The sequence below is a fragment of the Pteropus alecto genome, unplaced genomic scaffold, assembly GCF_000325575.1.
Source record: "Pteropus alecto unplaced genomic scaffold, ASM32557v1 scaffold92, whole genome shotgun sequence".
In the NCBI taxonomy this organism is placed as follows: Eukaryota; Metazoa; Chordata; class Mammalia; order Chiroptera; family Pteropodidae; genus Pteropus; species Pteropus alecto.
Window position 1 is genome coordinate 6,118,365 of NW_006432447.1, and position 26,345 is coordinate 6,144,709.

The window sequence follows — 26,345 nt, forward strand, 5'->3', positions numbered from 1 at the left end:
CATATCAACCTCCACCCCTGCCTCATGCAACTCTCAGTTCAGACTTTAGAAATACAAAATAACACAAATGTTTATCTAAAACAAACAAAAACGGAGTTAAATAAAATCCAAAAAGGATATATTATACAATTATTATTTAATAAATTATTAATAAGTTGTGTAAGATCTTTTCCCTTCATTATCATCTCCACTCACCCCATTCCAAACTCTTCATAATAATAAGCGAATGACCTAGGCTGATGAAAAGAAGAGAATCACCTCATACAGGGGCCTTGCCAGGCCCTTCCTTACCTCTCTGGGCCTGGGACTCTTTCTCAAACCCCAGGACTCAGAGTCCTTGTGGCCTGGTCCGTTCAAAGTTTTGCAAGATCTTTTTCCTTCATTATCATCTCCGCTCACCCCATTCCAAACTCTTCATAATAATAAGTGAATGACCTGATGAAAAGAAGAGGATCACCTCATACAGGGGCCTTGCCAGGCCCTTCCTTACCTCTCTGGGCCTGGGACTCTTTCTCAAACCCCAGGACTCAGAGTCCTTGTGGCCTGGTCAGTTCTACTGCCAGTAATGCTGGTGAGTGAGTAAAGCCAGACACACCTAGCTTTTCACCTCCAACATAATCAAAGATCAAAGCCCCACTGGTATGAACTACGTCAGGTAGGTTCTGGGGTTTCTTGGCATAGTGGCCTTTCATTGCTGCCAACGGAGGAGTGCAAGGCAGGTCTGAACATTAGACTAGCCAGGCTGACCAGAGTTGCTTTCCATAACCTAGGCCAGCTTGATAGACTTTTTCAGGCTCACTGGAAAGCAAAGCTTACTCTGGAAGGCATAACTCTATGCACCAGGTTAGATAACATCGTGCCTGACTCACACAACAGCACACGCAGACAGAAGTCCAGTACCATGACCATCATTTCATTCACATTGTTTGAAACTGGCAGCATTCACTTTTTATAATAGCTCCTTCGTAGTTAAACTAATTTGGTAAATGCTACACAGGACATCCCTCTCCTACAGATTCTAGCAGCATGCTCCCAGAAAGGCTTTGGAAAGTCCTGTAGTAAAGAGACCCATTTGTGTTGGATTTAGTATTTCTCAGTCATTTGATCACACAACCATTATCTTTCCTATTTCTATGGTATGCACGTGAGGAAGCACTACTCAACACCTCCACAATCAAAGCATTCTAACTTTTTTGGAAACATCGCACATCAATGGGACTCAAGCAATCATCAAAGTCATTAATACAAGGTCACAAATGTCATGTTATAGTGCAAGAACTGAAGGCTCAGAGTAGTTCAGTAAGTGTCCTAGAATCGCACAGCTGGTTAGAGTAGAAGTAGCAAGGGAACCCAGATCTCTAGAAACCAGGCCATCGCTCAGGGTCTGGGGAGGCATGTATGAGCGAGCATGCCAGGCCTGAGCCTGCAGAACCTGGCGTCGGTCTCAACCTAAACCAGCAAGGCCTTACCCAGCTCTGAAGCCTACTCACAAGCACATCCATGTTCATCTGGCCTTCTGCATCAGAAGACCCAATGCACTTTTTTTGCCCCAGAACAGGCTCTACTGGCCTCTAACTGCTGTGGGAAGTCCTGCTCCAAACTGTCTTCCCTTGGGTTCTAGGTTACTCTCCATTGACTCACAAAAGGCAGACAAACTTTTGGTGACAGAGAATTAGCAGAGAGCCCTTAGAAAACATGCAAAACTGGTAACTCACAAGAGGGTTCGGTTTGGCCCAGCTCAGGGTTTTGCTTTGTTTTTAATTAAAGTGATTGTCCTAACAGAGTGTACTACAAAAATTAACTCAAATGGATGAAAGATCTAAATGCAAGAGCTAAAACTATGAAATTCTTAGGAAAACATATAGGTATAAATCATTATGATCTTGGACTTAGATAATGGTTTCTTAGGCATCAAAAAGCACAAGTAACAAAAAGAAATAATAGGTAACCTGGATTTCATCAAAATTTTAAACTTTTGTGCTTCGAGGGATGCTATCAATAAAGTTAAAAGGCAACCCACGGAATGAGAGAAAATATTTGCAAATCATATATCTAAAAAGGAACTAGTATTCAGAATATATAAAGAACTCTTACTACTCAATAAAAAGACAAACAACCCAATTTAAAAATGGGCAAAGGAGTTGAACAGACATGTCTCTGCAACTTTAACAATAGCCCCAATAGGCACATGAAAAGATAATCAACAACATTAGTCATTAGGGAAATGCAAATTAAAACCGCAAAGAGATATCACTTCACACCCACCAAGATGGCTATAATACAGAGAGGGACAATAACAAGTGTTAGTGAAGACACGAGAAAACTGGGATCCTTACACATTGCTGGTGGCAATATAAAATGGTGGAGCTACTTTAGAAAACAGTTTTGCAGTTTTTAAAAAAGTTAAACATAAAGTTAGCATATGACCCAAAATTCTGATTCCAAACCTGAGAGAATTAAAACATAAGTCCGGGCAAAAAATTTACACAAATGATTATTATTGTTCATAATAGCTAAAAAGTAGAAACAACCCAATGTCCACTGACCAATGATTAGATAAACAAAATGTGGCAAAATGTAGCATAAGCAAAATGTGGCATAAACAAAATGTGACCGATGACTAGTTAAACATTATTCAGCTGTATAAAGGAATGAAGTACTAGTACATGCAAGGACATGGATAACCTTGAAAACATTATGCTAAGGGAAAGAAGCTAGGTACAAAAGTCCACATACCGTATCATTTCATTTACGTGAAATGTCCAGAGTAGGCAAATCCATAGAGATATAGAGATAGAAAGCAGATTAGTAGCTGTATGTGGCTGGGTGGCACAAGGCATGGTGACTGCTAACAAGCATGGGTTTCTTTTGGTGGGGAGAGTGAAAATGTTCTGGAAGAAGGTAGTGGTGATGGTTGCACAACTTTGTGAACGTACTAAAAAACAAATTAAAGGATGAATTTTGTGGTATGTGAACTCTATCTCAATATTGATTGACTGCCAAAGAGAGAGAGAGAATGTACACTAGCACTCAGCCTTCCTCTTCAGTATCCCCTCCTTTCTCATAGACACTGTGTCTGAGAATTGGCCTAGACTGCTTCTCAGCTTATGCATAAGCACACTGAGATCCACAGGCACTTGCCCAAGGTCACACCTTAGCAGTGGCAGAGCTAGAACCAGAGCCTATGTTCCCCACACTTCGGAGCCCCTAAAAGCCTATTCAGTTTCCCTAGGAATTTAAGGCCCTGGGATGCTCTTTGGAGTAAAATATACACTTTGGGTATTTTTGGAGTAAAATATATACTTTTTTTTATGTCTACATTATCACTGCCCTCAACCACTCCCATTACAAAGCAAATATCCATCATATCCAAAACAGTGACTGCAACAGATTGACAGTGAAGTTGGGAGGCTTGTCAAATTTTGACCCCCCAAACCCCCGCAAGGCGCTGCTTGTGCCTCACTTTCTTCTCCCCCGTTACTCCCCTCCTTTCCTCCCTTCTCCATCCCCCTCCTCTCCTATTTTTGAGTTGTTTCAAACAGGTGGGAGTTCACTCCTCATGTAATTGCAAATTGGGAGACCTCTCAGTAATGGGGTGAGCTGCCAGGGATCATCCCTCCAGGAGAAAAGTGACCCCTGCCATAACATCCCAGATAACACAGTACTTCAGGCACTTGCGGGTGACATCTGAATTCTAAATGTCAGCTTAGTAGCTGTGAAGCAGTAAGTGATTGTGTTCACTCAGAGAGGACTCTTTCTGTAATAAAATTTTTCCTACAGCAGAAGTAAACCTTGTAGAGAAGCTGAATATAAGTTCCCAGTTTTATCACTGAACGCAATTTGGACGGAAAATCTGCTGCCATGGGGACCAACCGGATACACTGCACATAGAAAATGCGTGAAAAGTATTTGCTGATATGATTTGCTTGATAATATTCATCAGGATCATTTCCATGAATTTGAGTGAGGTATCTAGAATAAAAATAAATTGCTTCTCCTAAACCATTTCCCAAACTATATTCTATAAGATGTCATTAGGTGTTCTGAGGAGAAAAGCTTCCTGTGGTCAAATAAGTTTAGGAGATGCAGAATGGTGGTAAAGACAAGTGAGCAAGGGCACTCTTATTGTGGCTGGACTCTCCTCCTCTCCAGGACATGAAGGGGCCCATTGGCAGAAGGGGAGGGAGTGGGGAGATGAGAAGGGCAGAGCCCACTGCCCTGCCAGGCGGGCCATCATTCCCATTCACAGCACGCCCAGCAGCAGAGCAGCTGGACACCAGCGCTGCACTTCATTCACCTTTCGCCACGTTCATCAAGTGAGATTGAGAGCAGAGGAATGAGGAAGACGCTGAGGCAGACACAACGCACCAGCACAAACCCAGACCGCGGAGCTCCAGCCCAGCACAGTATGGTTTGCTTCTAATATGGCTGGTTTGTTCCTCTCTCTCCCCATCTGTGCCTGTCCACTGCCTGCCTGACTCACGGCTCTCAGGAGCTTGGATGTGGCCCCCCAGGAGTCCCGTCTTGCCTCAGAGAACCCATACCAGCTTTGGAGGGGCTGACTCCTGAACAAAATCCCAATGTTTCAGTATTTGATTGCTCTCTACAGCTGATCAAATGTGATTTTCCAGTTGAAAGAGAAAAATAAGCTCACTAAAAAAAGGGAGTTAAAATGAAGCTAACCTAACAGACAAAGCCAGAGGACAATGCCTGAGGAGGTGGGGGCTCAGCTCTGCTGCCTAGGGTGCTTGGGGCTTTCAGTAAAGGCAGCAGGGACACGATTTTGTGTGTCCCTAAGGACACATGTACACCTGTATATACAGTATATGTGTATGTACAGATATATACATGCATATGATATATGTGCACAAATGTCAGGGAATCTGATTTTGAGATTAGAAGATGTGGTCACCATCCTCAGAGAACCTTCAAGGAAGAAAGAGCGACCAAGGCCGTGTGGAGTAAGGGGACAGAACCCCTCTAAAGATCTGCACTAGGGAACCAGTACTCAGACTTCCCAGTCCTGCGGAAAGAAAGAAGCAGGAGGGCGCCAGCGAGCATCACAGAGGGAATGACACAGCAGAGACCAGGGTTCGCCACGGATGCGGGAAGGTGGTTTAAGGCATGCATGGGGTTGGGGGTTGAAAGATTCAGGGTCTTGAGGACTTGATAACCCTATTGGCAGGTCACACCAGAACTTTCCCAAAGGAGACAAGAACAATAGAAAAGGAAGAAAGAGGGACTAGAGGAAGAAGAAAGGGGAGACAAGTGGTACTGTCCCCAGAGCAGGGTGCGAAGGAGCTGTCTGGCCTCAGCGCCGGATGCTGAGAGCTCACAGGCCTCTCCCATGGAGCCTGCCCACCATCCTTTTCATCCGTTCCCAGACCCCTTCTGCCTGTGACTTCTTGCTTTTTGGCCCTCTCTCCTATAAACCTTCTTCATCCAGGGACTCCTATTGGAAATGACACTCCAAAGTCATGCTGGGCTGCACGAGGCACGCGTGAAGTCAGGACGCCTTTGAGCCTGCATTGGCTCCTTCCTCAGCCCTTGCCTCCCCTGCTCCTGGGACCAGAAGCAGCAGGAAGAACATGGCCATGATGTGCATGGGGTCTGATGGCTTCTTGAAGGCATCCAGTAACCACCTTATGGCGGGGTGGGGGAGTGTCAATGAGCAGGCCCAGAGGGGATGCCTGGTCTTGCCACTTGGTATTAGTGGATGTCCTTCTCTCAGCCTACATGGGTGGGCACTGAGCAGACCTGGGGAGGGGCAGGGCACCTTAAACAATAGGCACTTTGGCAGGAATCTTCTAGTGTGGCAGCCCTCGAGCTCACATCCTCTTTGCCCCCAGACCCCTCAGGCTCCTTGCTTGAAAGTTTCCCTGCTCCCAGAGCCCAGCCTCCTCCCACACGGCCACCCTGCACTCCCGCCTGTCTGTCTAGGAGGGCTCCAAGAAGCCCCAAGCAGCTCTGTGTGGCAAATGCATTTGGAAGCATGAAATCTGTTGGAAATCTAATGAGACCAGAGTAAAATAGACAGAATTTAACTTCTTTCTCCCAGTTCTGAATTTGATGTTGCTATCTCATGTCTGCTTGGTAGGGCCCTACCTTTGCTCAGAACTGGGAGAAAGAAATTAAATGCCCCAGGGCACGGTCAGCACACCTGAGTGAGTCTTCACAGCAGCTCTAGGGAAATCTGCTGCTGTAGGGGTAAAACAAAGAGCATCACATCAGCGTTGCCTTTGACAGGCCCTTCCAGACAGAGGCTCTAGAGAGTTCAAACACTTGCTGAGGAAGGTGCATTCTGGGAAGAGCTCAGCAGGGCTGATTCATCTAAAAAAGAGGAAGGATGTGGTGTCTGCAGAGCCTCAGCAGCTTGGAAGGCAGAGGTGGCCCAAGGGCATCAGCAGCCTGCAGAAGGGAGCCTCACCCCTGCCAATGCAGTGGGTGCTGGCCCTCTGGGAGCTGCGGAGGCAGCGGGTTCCAGCTCTGCAGTGAGAGGCCTGATGCTCCACAGTGCTACATAAGTTTCCTGGTAGCATGTCACTTAGCACTGGTGGCCTGAGTTCAGAAGTGGACAACATTCATTCTCTGGGCAGTAAGCATCTGATGGGTAAGCTATTGGTGCTAAGGAGGAGGAGACAGGGAAGAGCCGTGGGCCAGGCCAGCAAGTGGTGTGAGGGAGATCCCCAGGTGGAAGAGCCCTATGGGAGCGCTGTGTTTCCTGCTTCCCCATCTTTGGGGCCACAGGACAGGAAGGTGCAAGAATGGAGACAGTAGGAGCCTCCCTACAGGCTGGAAAGAATGAAACCCATCCTGAGACCTGGGCTGTGGAAGCCTCGCCACAGAAATGACGGCAGCCATCCTTTGTGGGCACCTATCAAGTGCCAGGCTGATGCTAGATCTTGCCTGCATGAGCAAAGTCATCCTCGAAGGTGGGCTATGTCACTCGCTAGCTGAGTGGCCATCAGGAATGAGTCCCAGTCACCTAATCTCCTTGTAGCTTGGTGTTCCTATCTTAAAAAAATGGGAGTCATGGTACAAATTCTATAAGGATGCTGCAGAAATAACCAGGTAGCGCTTTGCACAGGGGCTGCCCACGGGAGTGCTCGGTAGCTATGAGCCAGCATTATGGTCGAGTTTTTCCTAAAAATGTAGCCCCAAAGGCAGAGGGAGAGTTAGGTACAATATGTTCTTTCAAGTGTTATGCATCATCATTTCATGAAAAGCAGATACAAACCAAATGTCCAACATTACAGAAATTGTTTTGTATATGATATTATACCCAAAGGTAGACAGCCAAATGGACAGCTACTAAAAAGAAGGTTTATGATTTTTATATCAAAATGCTTAGACTAGATTGCTAGGTATGCAATGGCAATAAACTAGATAATGAGGCTACATATTAAAGTAAACATACCAAAATATTAACAGAATTATGGATACTATTTGCCTACTTTTTTTTATTATGGTTAACGTTTCAAATTTTTGACATTAGGCATCTGTTAATTATATAATAAAATACTTGATTTACTTGAACAAAAACGAACATGAGAGCCAGAGATATATTACATAGGATATAAGGCATAAGGAGGCATAAGGGAACAGGATGCACAAGAACAAATGGATGGCTTTGGAAGAAGCCCCTCTAAAATCAGGGAAACACCCAGAAAGGAAAGGATGAAACCCATGCAGAGAAAAATAAAACTGAATGTATAATAAATGTGAGTTTATAAGGAATAAATATGCAGTGTTTATGGAAACTGTGTTGTGTCTGGAAAAAAGAGCAGTAAGTATGTATATACAATGTAAATCTTTTATAATAAATCTGTGAAGATCTGAGGAGCTAATGTCAGTGCTGGCTCGTACTGCGAGAAGTCTGAAGCACCCCACGGATGATCAGGATTTCTGATACAACAATAACAGGTTTAGCTGGCCAGGTTCTGAGTCAGCCACGCTACTTCACCTGGGTGTTATACCATCTGATGCCCACTACGGCAGAGGGAAGCAAAATGCTCAGCATACGGCACACCCATCCTGACTCCTTCTAGTGTCTACCCAGAGCTCTCTGACTTTTCCTCTCTGCACCAGGCCCTCCAGGTCTCTGAAGACATTGCATCTCATCTTTTGTTCCACGCTCCTTTTGCTCCAGTTCCAAGCCATGCCCACCTCTTCCGGAACGGACCCAGAATTTAAGGGCTCAAAGATAATCATTTAAGAAGAACCAATTGTGTGCTAGGTGCTGTGCAGGGTGTTGACCTAACAGTGAATGAGACCGGTGTGGTCTCCTAGAGGTTACTTAATATCAAGGTTATCTTGTGCCAGGTCAGACACAGAGTAGGTGTCTCATGCCTCGAATGAATGAGTGGGATAACTTAAACATTATTTTATCCACTGTATTGGTCAGAGTTCTCTGGAGAAACAGACCAATAGGTTTGTGTGAGTGCTTGTGTGTGTGTGTGTGTGTGTAGGAAAAGAAACAGATTTTAAGGAACTGGCTCACACAATTGTGGAAGCTGGCAAGTCTAAAATCTGCAGGATAAGTCAGCAGTCTGAACACCTAGGGAAGAGTTACAACTCAAGTTCAAAGGCAGTCTACTGACAGAATTTCCTTTTCCTCGGGGATTCCAAGTCTCTCTTTTTTTTTTTTTAAATGTAGGCCTTCAACTGATTGAATGAGGCCCACTCACATTATGAAGGGTAATCTGTTTAATCAAAGTTGACTGATTTAAATGTTAATCTAATCTTTAAAATATCTATACAGAAACACGTAGAATAATGTGTGACCAAATATCTGGATTCTGTGGCCTAGTGAAGTTGACATAATAAATTAACCACCATACTAATCATACTTCTACAAAGGAAAAAATATCCAATCCTTGGAGACACCATGATTTGGTTACAGAGCTGGCAGAACCTAAACTCAAGTTCAATGCTGTGTTGAAGCAACTTCCTTCTTCCACTCTTCACCTCTTAAATAAAAAGCAAACATTTTTTTTCTTTTTGTCTTTCTCTAACCAGCCTTTTTCTTGAACCCAGAAACCTGATTTCCAGAGCTTATTCAAACTCAGAGACCATCCTAAAGACGCCATCTATCATTCTGATCAATTTTCCAGAATATCCCAAAATAGTTAATCAACAAACACCAGAGCCGCACGCACTGTCCCATCAGGCCCATTCCATGGGTCCAGTGCAGCCTCTAATCTACCATATTTTTACACAACTGCAGTTTGATGTCTGCTGTGACCAGGGCTGAATATTGACCAGTTCTCTCTGCAAGGATCTGGATTTTTTCATAAATACTCAAATAGGACCAATTCCTGTCTGTTCTAGACAGATTAACTCTATCCTGGCAAAGGTGTGTGTTAAATTAATAGGTTGCTCCACATGAAATTGCTGATATTTGACCTACAGAAACAGCATTTTCATATAGTTGAAGGGAAAATGAGCTCATCTCTTCATGGTCAGACCTCACGTTCCTTGGTGTTCTGTTCTCTGTGGAGAGAGAATTTCCACTCCCTCAGTGGACAGGAATGAAAGATGTTGTTATTAAAAACAATCTAAAGTGATTTGAGAAGTGACAGCATCTCTTAGAGCAATGAGGTAATGCATCCAGCCTGCCTTCTCTGCCATTTAACTTCCTGACAGGAGGCACGGAACGTGAACAAATTGATTGTCCTGTACAAAGTCAAGTAAATAAATAGCAATGCTTAATGCAATCATTTTCCATATTGCCTCATCAAAACCCACACAGTCAAAGCCATTTATGAATTACGTAGGTCCCTAACATTGTCATCTTTTTACCGTGTTGCTCTCAAAAATGCCTGCAGGTGGGGAGAAATAGGAGAGCAGGTGCTAATCAATCTTGAAACTATGATAAGAAATGATTTAGAAAGATGACAGCTTGCTTGAACCATTCTTAAATTTTAAGAGGAAACCTGCAAGGGACTAAGCCATTAACAGAATAATAGAAAGGAGGTTTGGGGGTGGGGGTTGTTTATTATCAGGAAATAACTACCTTGGTGTTTTTGTCTTGCTTCAGGTTTTCAAAGAAAAATAAATAAACTATGGAGATAAGTAAAGTGGTTAGGACCCAGGACCAGAGCAAGGGTAGGCTAGAATAAAATGACTCTTCAATCTAGCTTGTTGCAACGATTTCTTATTTCCCTTTCTTTTGGTCATTCTCAAAGTACAGATAACAGAGTCTCAGAACATCAAGGATAGAAAGAAAGACTCTAGATATGATTAGTGTTTGGACATTTGAGTTATTCCATCAGCAACTATGAGTGGACCAGAGGCTCTCAGGCAAATACTCTTGAATGAGGTAAGGCTCAAAGAGGCAAGAAGGAGACACTATGCCCTAGTGATCAAGGGCCACACATTCTCCAATGAAAAAGATGGGCTCCAAGAGACAGTGACCACAGCCTTGGTCATTAGTCTATGGTATAATGACAAAAATATGAAAAATGCAATGTTTTAATACAGATACGTTAAATTTCTTTTTTATGCCTACAGCACCTGGTCTTCCTAGGTAGTCTCCTATCCAAGTACCAACCAGGCCTGACCCTGCTTAGCTTCTGAGATCAGATGGTTCAGGCTTGTTTAGGGTAGCATGGCCATAGACAAGTTATTTTAATTGACAGAACTTTCCTTTATTATTATGTTCCTGCTACTTTAGGGGGTGAGGATTAAGGTGTCTTTTCTTCTAAGGAATTAGTAGTGGCTATACATGGTTGTTATATTTTCAGTGGCCTCGCAGAAGAGTCACATCTAACCCAAAGGTTAGGTTAAAAAGTCAGTACATAAGGCAAAAGCCTTATAGCCTAATCATTTTAAAGGACAGAACTTTCCTTTATTATTATGTTCCTGCTACTTCAGGGGGTGAGGATTAAGGTGTCTTTTCTTCTAAGGAATTAGTAGTGGCTATACATGGTTGTTATATTTTCAGTGGCCTCGCAGAAGAGTCACATCTAACCCAAAGGTTAGGTTAAAAAGTCAGTACATAAGGCAAAAGCCTTATAGCCTAATCCTTGAAAATCTATCCATTAACCATTCCATGATGGCTTCCATGTATCCTCATACCACTCCCTCTAATTTGTTCTTAGTGAATGCCTTATATCAATTTGAATGCAAATAACAGAAAACTCACCACACATGAACTTAAACTCCAAAGGGAATGCAGTGGCTGTGAAGGTTAAAAAGGGAGAGGGAATCAGTTTCACTCCCAGGGTGAGGCCCCTCTGGTGCTTGTCCCGGAGTACCACTGGAAGCTCACAGCAGAACGACACAGTGGACTCAAGTTTCCAACCAGGAAGGGCACTCGGAGCACACAGTTCAAAGGTCCAAAAGTTAGTCCTTGAGTCCTGAATTTCTCAAAGGCAGAAGGCATGTATTGCCTCTGTCCCCATATCGGACCTGTCACAAAATTGGTGCTCAGGACTATTTAATGCATGAATGAATGAATGAATGAATGAATGGCCAAATGTTCACTCTTCTCTGAAAACATGTCGTGAGGGGTTTTAAAACATGTTCCCCAAAGTATCTGACACTCTTCCCACCAAGAGGTGCAGTCTATGTCTCCTCCCTTAAATCTAGGCTTATGGTTGTTTGATGAGTAGAATATGATGGAAGCTCTGCTGTGCCTGCTTCCAGGCTGAGGACTTAAGAAACTCCTGGCTGCTTTCAATTCCTGTCTCTTGGGATGCTCCCTCATAGAACCCAGCCATCATGCTGTGAGGAAGCCCAGGGTTCATGGGGAGGAAAGGTGTTTTCTGGATGCCAGCCCCAGCTGAGTTCTCAGTCGAAAGCTACCATCAACCATCGGATCTATACTTGCCGGAGCCTTTCCAATGATTCCAGCCCAGCATCATCCAATTGTAACAGTATAAGATGAGGTCAGCAAGACATGCCCAGTTGATCCCAGCAAAGTCCTATAACTGTGAGAAATAGTGGTGAAATGATTGTTGTTTTTAGCCAATACATTTGTTATACAACAGATAAAGCACATTATGTGGTTTAGAGATGTAATCTGAGTCAAAGATTCAAACAAGGAGATGCTTTCCAAGATAGGCAAAGATCTTCATGGGTAGGCCCCTCTCTAACACAGTTGCTGAGAGCTGAGTGCAGCCCAGTGGTGAGGGAGGAGGAACCAGAAGACAGAGCATGCTTGTAGACAAGGCTGCTCTATTTAGATCCCAAAAGAGCCAGTGAAGCATGATGGCCAGAGGCCAAGTAGCAGAAGATGGCCCACTTCTGAGCCTTTAACTCAGTTGCTGAAAGCTGAGTGCAGCCCAGTGGTGAGGGAGGAGGAACATGCTTGTAGACAAGTACAGACAGGGCATGCTTGTAGACAAGGCTGCTCTATTTAGATCTCAAAAGAGCCAGTGGAGCATGATGGCCAAAGGCCAAGTAGCAGAAGATGGCCCACTTCTGAGCCTGTGAGGAAGCATCCATAAGGGCTAGCACACCAGCTCTACAGGTCCCCACACCTTGTGTACTTAGCAACCAAAACTCACAGAGGAAGGAAGCATGAGTGAACTGACTGCTGGTTGTACATTTGAACTATTCCACCATCTCCTGGGACAGACACTCATGTGTGGAAGCACAAAGCTAGATGATGCAGAAGCCATGACTGCTCCATAATCCAAGGTCCCTCAGCTTTGATGTGAGGCTGTGGGCCCAGGAACAATGCCCACTACCCACCAAATGTGAATAGATCCCAATATGTGTGGTCACGAAGTGGTGGGTGTGGTCACCAAGTGGCTACTCTGCCCCCGTATGTCCCATCACATCTGCTTCAAACCTAGGGTCATGGGCCCTTGGTGAGAGGAGAGCCTTTTTAAGACTTGAAGGAAGACTCGAAGGCTAGACTAAAGGAGGCTTCTCCCCTGAGAGCTCAATCTGTAGTCATGCCCACCCTCTCCAGAGCCCTTGCTCTTGCCCTTCACTGACCCTTAAAGAGAACAAGCTTCAGTTTCCGCATGCTTCCTCTTGGAGGAATCACTCCACTGTCTAGTTCTTCACCTTGTCAATGTAGTTTGCTATCTGCTGTCTCCATTGCCTTTTCACTCCTTCAGTAACCCTCGAATATCCATCTCTCATCTAGAAGCACTGATGACATTTGGGACCAAATAAATTTTTGTTGTAAGGTGTAGTCCTATGCATTACAGAATGTTTAACAGTCTCACCTCTACCCACTATTTGCCCCGATACTCTCCAGTTTTGATAACCAAAGACAAATGTTCCCCAGGGAGAAAGAGGGAACAATTGCCTATGTTAAAGAACCACTGTCTAGAGTAAAAAGAGGCTTCCACAAAGGTGTGAATAAATGTTTGTTACGAGAAAGACCAAATGAATGGGGGAAATGAATGAATGAATCATGAATGGAGTGAGTGAATGAATCAATGCACTGGAGAGGAAGTATACTGCCCCTGCGAGCTCTGGGTACCTAAAACTGAGGGCTGCAGGCAAGGAAGCAGTTAATGAGTCTGCCAGTCCTACTGAGGTCCTGAATCCTCAATAGCCTTTTGCTAGCTGTGCAGTTTGATGCACTTCCAATTAACAAGAAGACCTGCAGATGCCAATGGACCCGTAATAGGGTCACAGGAATGGGGATTCTGATAAGCCAGGCTGAAGAGCGTGACACAGGAAGCTCAAGCACCTCTCTGCCAATATGCTGATTCATTCTCTTTGTCAAGCTGCAATTTGGAATGACAGTTTCTCACCTTCTGTTTCCCCAGCTGCCATCTGCAAAGGGTACTTGCTCTAATTTGCCTAGCATTTCTCCTCTCTTGACCTTTCTCTAAGCTATAGGTTCTCTTTCACTCTCTTCCTCCATCAAAATCTTTTTTGGAGTTCACTGGACTGCTGTGTGCTGTGCCTCACTAAGGTAGGACCAGTGAACCTTTGGGCTAAAGATCAACAGACTTTTTAATTGAAGGATTAATGCTTTAGACCAGAAATTAAATAACTTATTCAAATTGTAAAGATACCGGGGATGGGGGCGGGGGAGAGTAGCAAATATAGATGAGAATCAAGTCTCTTGGATGGCAGAGTCTAAGGTCATCACCTAACATCATTTCAGGTAACTCTGTGGGCCAATGGATCTCATGTTTATAGCTGAAGAGACAATCTAACATTCATTATTCCATTCATTAACTATTTACCAAATATCTACCACCTGCCCTGCCATGTGCTAGTTGCTGGGGATACAAAAAAATAAGAAGCCGTCTTAACTGAGCTCACATGTTTAGCAAAGGAAAGAGGCACACATACCAATAATTACAATAAAATGTGGGTAGAACTATAGTTCGGAAAGAACAAAGCATTTGCTAGAGCAGCAGTTCTCAATTTTTTTTTGGTCCTAGGGTTCCTTTACATTCTTAAAAATTATTGAGAACCTCAATAATAAATTCATTACATTTAACACAAATAACTATATTTTCAACAACAAAAAAAAGAGAGGACTGGCATTGCTTTATGGTTTTGCAAATCTCTTTATGTTTGGCTCGACAGAAGACAGCTGGATCCACACTTCTGCTTCTGCTTCAGTGTGATGTAGTATGTCATTTTGGTTGAAGTACATAAATAAAACCCACGTGACACAGATATGCAGTTGGAAAAAGGAAAGGCATTATAGTAACCTTGTCAGGTAATTGAGGATATTCTTTAATACTACACCAAAACTCAATATGCATACTTGCAAAGTGGAATCTTAAATTGAATCAATGGATTTTGCAATAGCGTTATGTTAAAATACATTCATTTATTTTGAATTATTCATGGAACTTTACCAATGTTTGGCGTGGCCACATCATGTATTGGTCAATATGGCAACTAGCAGTACACGGAGTCGTGCAGATCTTCCAAATGTTGACACATTACATCACACATTATCAAAAAACTACATTCATAGTCAAGTTTCAGAAAGCTGTCAAGTTTTCCAAAACTCTAATTTTCACTTGAAACTCAAATTTTATCTCTAGTAACCAATACGTTTAGTCATCTTCCTTGGAATGGTAGTCTCACTCTTTATATTTTCAAGAAAATATCTGCCAAATATTTAAGTCTGAATAGTCATAATTTGTGTGTCTGTTGTTCTTTCAAGTAACAAATAACGTTCTTTGAAAAAATGGCTAGTTCAACTTGCAACTCAAATAATCACATGAATGCTTTTCCCTGAGAAAACATGATACTTCAGTATGCAGCAAAAGTGTTCTATTTGAACTTACCATTTCATCACACTGAATGTTAAAAGACCATGTATTCATAGATTAAGAGTTAACAAAATTAGTAACATTTACTACTTCATAAAAGACATTGTTAAATGAAACTGGCATTGTTTTTGTTTGCTTGCTTGTTTGTTTTGTTTTCTTTTCTTTTCAGTGACTGTTGGTAAAGGACAGAATGACCACTAGTACACACTTTGTAGTCTACCTGACTACAAAGCCAGTATTCTTAATTCTTGCCTTAGCAGAATTAAGAATACTGGCTTTGTAGTCAGGTAGATCCAAATTTTATCCACTCTTCACACAAATATAAACACAGTGAAATAAGCAGATGGCATGTAATTTTTACTATGAAAATAGTTCTGACTTTGAAGGATCTCCTGGGGTTTCGTGGAACACACTTTGAGAACCTCTGTACTATGGTAATATGAAACTCTTCAGTATTTCTCAAGCATTCCTGGACAACTATCTATTGTGTTCATACTCAGACTTGCTTCTGAGATTAAATACATGAATAACAAAGAAAACACAAAAGGCGAAAATGTAGAGAGAGAAATATTTCAGGAAAGATAAAGTCTATACATTAATGCATAAGCTCAGAACATAGTTGAATTAAGCAGGTAGCTTAATTTAGCTTAAAAGACATCACTTTAAAAACAACCAAATGTGTTAAAACATTACAGACCTAATTAATATGTTTTCTCATAATAATCAGTAGTATTTATTAAACATTTACTAAGGGACAGACATTGTGCTGAGATCTTTGCTTATGTTAATTTGTTTGATCTTTCCAACAACCCTATGAAACAAATATAATTACCTCCATTTACAGGCCAAGAAACTAAGACTCAGAGGGGTGAAGTAATGTACCTCCATATTAAACATTAGTAAATAACAAAGCAGAACTGCGATTGCAAACTTGGCTCTGTCTGAACAGGAAGCCGGCATTCTTAGCCTCTCTACTCGGCAGCACCTTGGGCATGGCCAATTGCACAGGCTGAGCTGTTATTCCGCTGCTTGCTGAGGGCTAGATGCCAGCCTGTATCCATGGGGACTGGTCCCTCAGGACAGAAGCAGGCATAGCTGCTCTTCTCCAGGAAAGCATGGCTCTGCCACATTTCTGACCCCTCAGGAGACGGTCTTGCTTTCCAACGACTTCCACTCTCTGTATTTGTTACAGTAGCAACAGCAGCACCAAACTCCCCATAAACCATCAGGCCCTCCACCACTACCACACTTGGGACATATACAGAAATGTCTGCCTATTGACATCCTGGGGAGCAGCAATAAATATAGGCAGACCTCTTTTTTTTTTAATTAGTGGTTTGAAAGTGAGACAAATTCAGTTTTAATTAAAATCCATTCCCTAATAAATTATACAAAATCTACCTTCCAGTCCATGACTGTCCTACTCAGTCTCAGTGCAAGCCCCACCCTGACAGTCAGCCTGAGAAGAGCGCAGTTCTGGGGAGACACCCTGGGCAGGGTTGACACAAGATCACTCAAAAGCCAACATGCCCTGTCCTCAGTGCACCCACCTCACCGTCCTCTTCCTATCCCAGGCTTTGAGCAACAAGCAGCTCAGCTTCTCTCCCCCTTTTTTCTCCCCAAGTCCTAACTCAGGAAAGGACCTGAGGAGCACAGTCTGAAGTACAAGGGACCAACCAGCACAGTCTGAAGTACAAGGGACCTCAAGCATCATCCATGCCAGAGGCCGCTGGATTTCTATGGATGTAAAAGGCTTCCTCCAAGGAATGCATCTTGAGAATTTCTGATATGTAGATGGCGCAAGACCTTCCATGGGAGAGGGAAGGGGGTTCTCAAGATATCTCAAACCGGACATGGGGACAGATGCCTCCCCAGATGAGGAAGTCAGCAAGGCCATCTCCTGACAGGCAAGTCAGAGGAGATGGAGTGGACAGGCAGGGGGAGGAAGAAGGAGCCCCGACTCCGGGAGAGTCTGTACTCCAGGCTTTGGCCCCTGGGAGGCCCAGACCCATAAGCATACCTCATAGAGGTTTCAAACACTGAGATAGATATTTGGGCACCAGAGACAGCCCCGTTCTATCCTTGATTGAGCCTGAACCTGGCTTACTGACAGTTAAAAGATTAAAGAGAAAAGTATTCAACTGTACTGGGAGGTTCAGATATTCCATATTCTTTGTGCTATGAGAGTAGGATATAAACAAGAAAATAAAATCCCTAGAGTTAACGTGTTTAACTCCAATTCAATAATCTAGCATTTGCTCTTTGGTGTGGGGAGCTGTTTATATGCTTAAAGAAGGGGCATTAGGGGATGAGTCATGAGGCTTCTCTTGATCAGTTGAAGAATGTGCTTGCTGTTTGAAAAGACCGCATAATAAAGCAGCATCTTGCCTACCTGGGGCCACTGGCCTTGGTGCAAGTGAATTCCATGAGAGGAAACAATTAGCCCAGTGAAGCTGCCTTATAGACTCAGTAAACTCAGCAAACCTCAGCTCAGTGAGCAAGACCCTACCTTAACTGCAGGAGGGCACTGTCCTCAGCTAGGGCTGCTGGATTCAGCAAAGACAATACAAAATGCCCAGTTGAATTTGAATTTCAGGGAAATAACAGATAATTTTTTATGTGTAAATATGTCCCAAATATTGCATGGGGCATACTAACGTTGAAAAATTATTCTTTGTGAGAAGTCCATTTGGAACACACTGATACTAAAATAAATTATTCATTGGTATCTAAAATTTGAATTAACTGGTCATCTATATTTTATCTGGTCACTCTATCCTCATCATCTCAAATCTTGGGTTTCAAACTTTCACCTTCTTGACCAGGATAGCTGGCAGCCTGGAGTTTCCTTTTCCTTTTCAAGGGGTGGCGGTGCGGGGGTGGAGGGGAGCTGCCCAAGGCTGTGAGAGGAGGATAAAACCAAGGATTCTTTAAGCGAGACTAGTTGGAATACTTGCACTTAAGAAACCCCATTTGAGGCAATAGCTCTACAAGAAGGTAAAGATCCCAGCATCAAAGTTTGTGTTTCCACAGCCACAGAAGCTCCCAGGTATTCCTTGCTTCTCAACATCCAGAGGTTCTGGGCCACACAAGTAAACTCCAGGGGTACCACACTGTGGTATGGGGGAAGGGAGGGGGAATGAGAGTGCCAGGAACTATTCTCTCCAGGACAAAGACAAGGAGGGAAGAAATTAGAGTTGTATCTACAGAGTTTTAAGGAGTTTGACCAACACACCCACAGCTACCTACTGAAGAGTGGGTACAGAAACGCAGGGAAGGGGTCTGAGGCAGTGGGATATATCCCTTACCAGGAGGGACTATTTCTCAATAAAAGAAATCCCCTCTGAGGAGATTCATTAAGTAAAGCCCCAGCTGAGCCATTCCTAAGGGGCTGCAGGCCTTCTGCAGCTGGACATTCACTAATCCCCATAAAATTCCAATGTCTTACCAAGTGGAAGGAATTACAGATGTAAAATTATTATCAGGAGGATTCAGGCAGATTTCTCACTGTCCAATTCCTCTGTCTCCTCCTCCTTCTTTTCATGTTATTAAGAATAATGCCTTGCACATATAGAGTGTTTCACAGTTTAGAAAGAGCTTTCCTGTACACTATCCATGAGGCAGGGCAGTACAGCGACCTGCCTGGGCTGTGACATGACACCCTGAGCCTCTACAGCTCCTGCTTTAGGGCGCCTTACAGCCATGTTCACTGGACTGAACGCCCTCAGCCTCAATCCCTTCTCCTTCTCTTTGACACATGCACACAAGTGTATGCTTGTAGATGCTGATGTGTCTCCTCCATAAACCCAGTGTTGCTCCTGTACTCCTGGCAGGTCAGGTCATGGGCCTTCAGCTCACCAAATGCCGCCCGGACCCAGGGCTCAAAGTTGGTGGGTGGCCTTTCCCTATCAACACCACAGGTCCCCAAGAGAATGAGTTAGGCAGTTCTCAGGACATCATACTGCAGGTGTGGGAGCTATTTCTAAGACACTCCTGCTTGAAGGAATTCTGGTTTCCAAAAAAAAAAAAAAAAAAAATTCAAAGACTACCTTGAATTTATTCCACACCTACTATATGCCAAATCCTTTATATTTCACTATGGTGAATGTTTCACAAATCTTCTGGAGGGAAAGCAGTGTTACCCCAATTGGGTAGATGTTGGAACTAAGGTTCAGAGAAGGTGGCAGAGTTGGGATTCAAAGCCTGGAAGTCTGACTCCAAACTCATATTTTTATTATTTATAAGGATTTTGTCCATAAGGAATTCAGACTGAGTTTGGTGGACTAATTCAGCTCCTTGTAACATTGACCAAGGTCCCTCAGTGGTATTCAGCTGGTGGCTGGACTGGGCCAGAAGGTCCAAGATGGCCTCGCTCACCTGCCTGGCACCTTGACAGGACTGGCTGGCAGACTGGGCTCAGCTGGGCCTTGCAGTGTCAGGGTTTCTCCATGTACTCTCTATAGCAGGGTAATTGGACTCCCTACGTGGCAGCTCAGAGGACCAAGTGTTTCTTTTGACACACTCTATTGGTCAAAGTAGTCACAGGCCAGTCCAGATTCAAGGGGAGGAAAAAATGGACCCCATCTCTCTAAAGGATGAATATAAAGAATTTGTCGTCATCTGTATTCCACTGAAGGTAATAAGTAAATTCACAGATGTTACTTTAGCCAGGAGGATTTGGCCAGGCTATCCCCCTGGAGCTACAAATGGCCAATTATCCCTCCTGCCTTATTCTAATGAGGGTAAAGGGAGGAGCGTGCTGGCAAAAAGGGGACACACCAGAGCTCTGTGACAAGGCTACATGTTCCTAGGGCTACTGGGCTGGGGATCTGGTGGGTGCAAACAATGATCATGACAAAAAAGGAGTAAGGCTTGATAAGGGACATACCAAAAAAAAGTATTCTTACATTGACTGCAGAATTCCTGTAACTTTTCTTCATCAATCATCTAACCAGTTAAAAGCTAACGAGCCAGAGCAAATGTGGCCTGATAAAATCTACCATTCAAGCAACAGAGATTAATTAATACCCACTCCATGCAGACATCACAGGACCTCTTGACTTGCTCAATAAGGAGACTGTTTTCCAAAGGAGACCTGAGATACAGTGCAACATTTTAGCTGGTTCATTTACTCTTCTTCAACTAAAAGTGCAAAAGATCCACTCTACAGAAACCAGCATCGATGAGGGTTGGGAATGGATGAGAAATAGATGCTGTCGTGAGCAAGGCACCTAAACTCTCTAAACCTCAGTTTCCTCTCATATGAAATGGACTCAATCTATTGATTTCTAACCCCCTTCCAACATTTGTATGTTGTGAACCAGCGCCAATGACCTTTAAAAGCCCAATGCATGCATAACCATTAATTTTCTCTCCTACCTAATAAGTGCCTTTTTGCACAAAACTTTTATCCTCAAGGTACATCATCCTGAGGGTTTGAACCTTTTCCAGTTTTCAAGGCCAAGACTACAGAGGATTTTATCGAATCCTCCCCAGAGGCCAGAGCCTCATCCCCCTGTTCATCTTGTCTCATGGAGATTAGAAACAAAGAGCAGACTTTTCATTTTCTGTGTGCATCTGGAGTAAGAAGATTGAGCTTCAGAGTTATTTGCTGCACTGAAAACTCTCTACTTTGCTTCTGGGCCTGAGCAGTTACTTTAGCTCTTCAGCATGTGCTAATTCTCTCATTAAGGGGCAGGTGTGAGGGTGGCAGCATCCCAGCTCAGGATGCTCCCCATGCCTTGAGCATGTCTGAGTCCAGAATAACCCATCCATCTTCTCCATAGTCCAGCTATTATCCCAGAGCTCTAGTCCCGCCCACATAGCCTGGCATGCAGCTGCCTGAATCAGTCAATCAGGGGAGCAGAAGCCTGTCCTAATGGCCAATCACAACTGCTTGTCAAGCCCTGCTGCCTGTTTTTGTAAATCTCCATAGCCCTGGATCCCGGCCACTTCAGTCCATTGTTATACCTTTCTGCAGCTCCTAACTGCGGCTTCCACATATGAATTTCCTGGCCGGGCTGCCTGTTGTCAGCACAGCCTGCTATTCTAGAAGTCTTCTAAAAAAGCACAAAGACCCTACTGACCAGAGAAGTTAAGGCACCAATCCCAAGTTCAGACAAGCTTCCAGGGAAAGAAGAAGGCCAGGACACCCACAAGTTATACTGTCATGGTGGCTTCCACGGGTCTGAAAGGTAGAACTAGTGGTGAAAGCAACAGAACCTGAGGGGTACAAGCCTGCAGGGCACACACATCTCTCTCTGTCTCAGGGCATAGCAACCTGTACATGGTAGCATACTCACATGTAGGAATGGCACAGTAAGTAAATCAGTGAGGGGCCTGCTGACCTCACAAGCCATAAAGACCTGACCTCTCCATCCTGACCAGTTTAGTCAGGCATGTTCCAATTCCATTATTATCTCCCTGGCCAATTCAAGCAAGGCCTTGCATCTTGGTTGGCTTGGCCTCAGTCTTTTCTGGCACTATTTACCTACCCTTTAGGTATAATATGGATCTGAGGCTCTAGTCCTTTAGAGGCAGTGTCCATTGGCCTCACCAAGCTATTTGTACTGACAGTTTTGACCTACACAACTGTGGTGGTCATGAGGAGCTTCTCACTTGTGTCCTCAGCATTTAGCCCCAGGCCTTGCATCCACTGGAAAGTACTCAGTGGCTGTATGTGGTATCAGTGAATGGATAGAGAGATGAGTAGATGGACAGGAAGATGAATGGAGAGAGATCAATGAATGTTGGCTTCTAAGGGAATTTCCATGTACTCGTGCTCTTCCCTTCTTCAAACCTATGGACCTGGCCAGACCAGATACTTTGACAAGTCCCATAAGCCAGCCTCCCTTAGGGACCACTTGTCTCTTCTGGTGGTATAGCAGAGAGCGCTGGCATATTACAGAGAAGCCTTCACATGGGCCAGTCATCTGACCCCTGCCACAAGCTCAGATGCTTTGGAATAATCTATGATTCATGCAAGGATGTCTGTGGTGGCAAGAGATGCTGAAATAGTATCTCCAGGCCAATGGACACTCGGTCTCCAGCCCAGCCTTCGCCAGCAACAGAAGCCAGACCCATGGGAATGGGTGTGAGAGTGGCCATGCTGGTGAGCAGGAGGGTTCTACTGGAAGACCAGGCCCGAACACAGACTCTGCTGGATTTCAACATCTTTCTCTAATTACCCAAGGTTGTGCTCCGTAGTGGGTACTTTAAGAATAAAAGACTCTCTAATTAAAGGTAATTCACTTCCCCAATTCCATTTACCATTGCTTGTAATTATTGTAAACACTGTCTTGGAATAAGAGAATTTTCTTCTTCTTCTTTTTTTTTTTCCTGTGCAATTCTAGCTTTCCATTCTGTAGAATTAGGCAGCAAAATCCCAACTCCATGGCTAAGAAGCCAGTCTCTCTCGGTGGAAAAGGACAGAGGACAAGGCCTTGTGGATAAGAGAAACCACCGACCTTAACAGGGTGACTGCAGGCTTCTCTGTAGCCTCCCCAAGGAGAGATAGAAGCAGGAGGGTAAGGGAAAGAAAAGGGTTTTGGTACAACTCAAGCCCACTCTATGTGAACAGCAGAACCCTAGGGCTGAAGCCATGTGGTTCCAAACCACAGTAGGGTTAGAAGAATGAGCTCAGAATGTGGCCATGGAAATGGCTCTGAGCTGGCAGCCAGCAGGGGTTATGCCCACAGGAAGATCCCTCCTGCCTGAATAGTGTGTGAGCACTCAGCCTGCTCCCCAGCCTTCAATCAATACTCAAAGATTCTCTCTGTTCTTCTTTAGCTCCACTAGGCAGCCTCCTTGTCAGCTGTCCTCCTTCCTTCTGGCCCTAAGTCCTACTCAGGTCCCATAGGCAGGGTCCATCCCTTACAGTCCCCTCCAGGAGAAGCTTTGAAAGTTCTCAGGAGGTGAGAGAGAAGTTGCACTTACAAGCCAGCTGCAAGGACTTCCCACTTGTTTGCACATTCACAAGCCTCCCTCTAGTGACCTTAAAAAGTACCTGCTGCCAGGAGCCACAATAGCCACCTTGATAGGATCACCTGAGTTTGCATGCAGGGCCTCTCTGGGCTAAGCCATGAGGTAGGACTTGTTCAGGGTTCCTGTGGCTATCTCTTGGGGACCGAGCCTTGTCTAGGCACTAAAGCTATCATTTCACCCCAATCTACCTCCCTAGCTTCCTGCATGGGGTTTCAGCCTCCAATCCTCCCCCCTGGGACAGACAGAACCTCCTCTCATTGCCTTCAGAACCTGGCTACAGATGCAGTTAGGAGCTTGCAGCCCTGCCACACGATTATCAGATCGAGCCTTCTGTGCTGCACAGGAGCTTCCCCTGTGAGATCTTTCCTGGCAGATCTGGCTGAACTTCCCAGTCCTCCTGCCCCTTGCCCTCCCCAGACAGGAGGTGCATATTTTATCTCCAGCAGACCATGAAGGTCTGAAGGAGGCAGGCGGATGGATTTATCAGAGACATAACTATACAGTTGAAATTGTGTCAATATATCTTTGCATAGTGGATTCTGAAGGATGTCCCCTATTTCTCTGCTAAATCATATACACTTAAAGTCCCCAAATGTCTAAATATATATTTATCCAGTAAATCAGCACAGCTTTGAAGTGGCTCATTTCTTTCCTGCAGAAATATAGGATACAGTTGCTAACCTTGTTTTTCTTTCCCTCTTCAAGTTAAAAAAAAAAAGAGCAGAGAAATGAAATTCTGAATAATGAATGTTTAAATATTGACGAAGGTTTGACACTAATGGTGTGAGGGAGAGCGTGCAGCACAATGCCTCCTCTGCAGCAGGACCTACAAAGGGAGGCATTTTGCTAGAACCTTTCAGGCCCCTTCCAGCAACTAAATTCTCTGAATCTGTGACACACTGTTGAGAGCTCAGGGGGCCGAGGCACAGCATACTGGACTTGGGTGGAATCTTCCTGATGCAACGGGAAAGGGCTGGTGACTTATTAGTCTTCATTTCCTGATTCCCTCTCAACAAATTTGCAAACAATTTATTCAGAAATAGCAGTTCCTCATTTTTTAAGGATACTATCCTGACTCTACCTATCTCCCATCTTCCAAGGAGGATATTACAACCCATTGTGAAGGAGGATTTACATGTGTGAAATCTCTAGAGCCAGGTCTGGCACAAGGTAAGTGCTCAATCAATGGTGGTTCCTTTATTAGAGCCGCTAAACCGTTGTGCATATTGTGCTTTTCACAGCTGCACGCTGGAGAAGGCTGAAAACAACATCTCCACTTCATAGTCAGGAAATCTGAGGCCTAGAGAGTCAGCATATCTGAAAGAGCGGCTGTCCTCCACGTCCATGCAGGATTAGATTGAGGGTTATTCTGGGGACTCTAGTGGCTGTTAATGATAGAAAGTCCCAAGGGGAGCTGCCCTTTCCCTCAGGACACATGCTGCCCTGTCTTCAAAATGAGCTTTGGCCTTGAGTTCTCTGAATCTATACCTCTGTCTTTAAGCCAAACCCACAGTAAGCAATTCTGAAACTACTCTGATGGTCACATTGCAAGAAAGAAATTTCCCAGCAGCACCATATCCCAAAACAAACTGACTCCCGCACAGAAACCTAGTAATGTTCTTATTCCTTCTTGGTGGTTGCTTCAGGCTTCTCTTCAGGCACATGGACTTTTGCCACCAAAGTCATCCACCTTCAAATCTCTGACTTAAACACGTGTTTCTCTTCGCTATTTCCGGGAGCCCCACTAAATGACAATCAACAAGAGAAAAGATATAAACGTCTCCTGGACAAGGAGCATTGGGAAGGACACACAGCACATGAAAGTCCGTATACATTTTTGGAAGAAGGTGTGGAAACTGACTATGAGGAAGGCCACAATGGTCCTTGCCTCCAGAGGGGCCGTGTGAGCTGCCTGGTACTGGAACTCCACAGAGGCACAGTTCCCCAAGGGTAGCAGAGGTACATGCAAGCACAGATGTCTCTGCTTGAAACAAACAGATAAATAATATATCAGGTGATTGGAGAAATCTTCTCTTGAGAAATTGGAGGGCATCTGAGAAAGAATCTCTGGATACTGACCCCAGTGAATTGGCCGTCTTGCCATGTGACCATCTGCGACGGTGGTATCCACCCATCAACAAGCCCCAGCCACTCCCATGGAATGTCTCATCATCTTTCAGTTCCACTCACTACAATATGAACAGATGGCCCGGATACTCAGAAACGGTTTTTAAGCATGCAACATGAGATAGCAAAAGCTACAAACAGAACGGGGATCCAGGAAAAGAAAAAAAGAAAAAAAGGAGCAAAGCAGAGAATTGAAGAAATGTCTAAAATTAAAGTAAATATCCTCAGAGAGATGGGAAGATATTACACTTGTGAAAAAAGAACAAGATCCTATGAAAAGAAATAGGTCTTAGAAAATACAAATAAACGCCTCCCCAAATCAGTAAATGACTGTGATGAAATTGAGAAAATCACCTACAAAGAAGAAAAAAATTAGAGATGGAAAATGGGGAAAAGATAGTTTAAAAAAATGGAGGGGATCCATCTAGGAGGTCTCCTATCCGATTAATCAGAGTTTTAGGAAGAGATAACTGATAAAACAGATAGAAATGATCAAAAATGCACTAGAATAAATTTTACCAGAACAAAGGACATAGATTGAAATACCCAGGTAGTGATAGGCAATGGGTATTGCCTGTTGAATGTTAAAAACAAAAAACAAAAAAGTAAATAAATAAATCCCAGGGACAAGATAAAAGATCTTAAAAGCTTCCAGTGAAGGAAACCAAATCAAATAGAACACAAGATAAGGAAAATCAGAATGTCACTGAACATCGCAACAGCAGCACTGACAAGCAGAAGACCAATCAGTGTCTTCAATGATTTTTAACCTAGAATTCATGCTAGCCACTCAATCAAACACAAGAGTGGAATAATCTTTTAGGACATGGCGAGGATACAAAACATTTACCTCCCATGTACACTTCTTTTAAAGAAAATTTCCAAAGGATGTGCTCAAACTAAACAAGAGACTAAAGCAATAAAAGATGAAGACATAAAACTCAGAAAGCAGAGGAAGCAATGTATGAAATTAGTAAAGAAAAGTCCTAAGATACCAATTGTGCAGCAGGGCTGGAGGGGTCA

At 43.9% G+C, this 26,345-nt stretch overlaps 1 protein-coding gene and 1 pseudogene across 1 annotated transcript in view; both read right to left on the reverse strand.

The window, feature by feature from the left end:
- Positions 1 to 26,345, reverse strand: part of EPHB1 (EPH receptor B1) — a 398,288-nt gene that overhangs the window by 157,766 nt on the left and 214,177 nt on the right. The window lies entirely within an intron of this gene.
- LOC112475964 lies at positions 10,504 to 10,621 on the reverse strand (annotated as a pseudogene).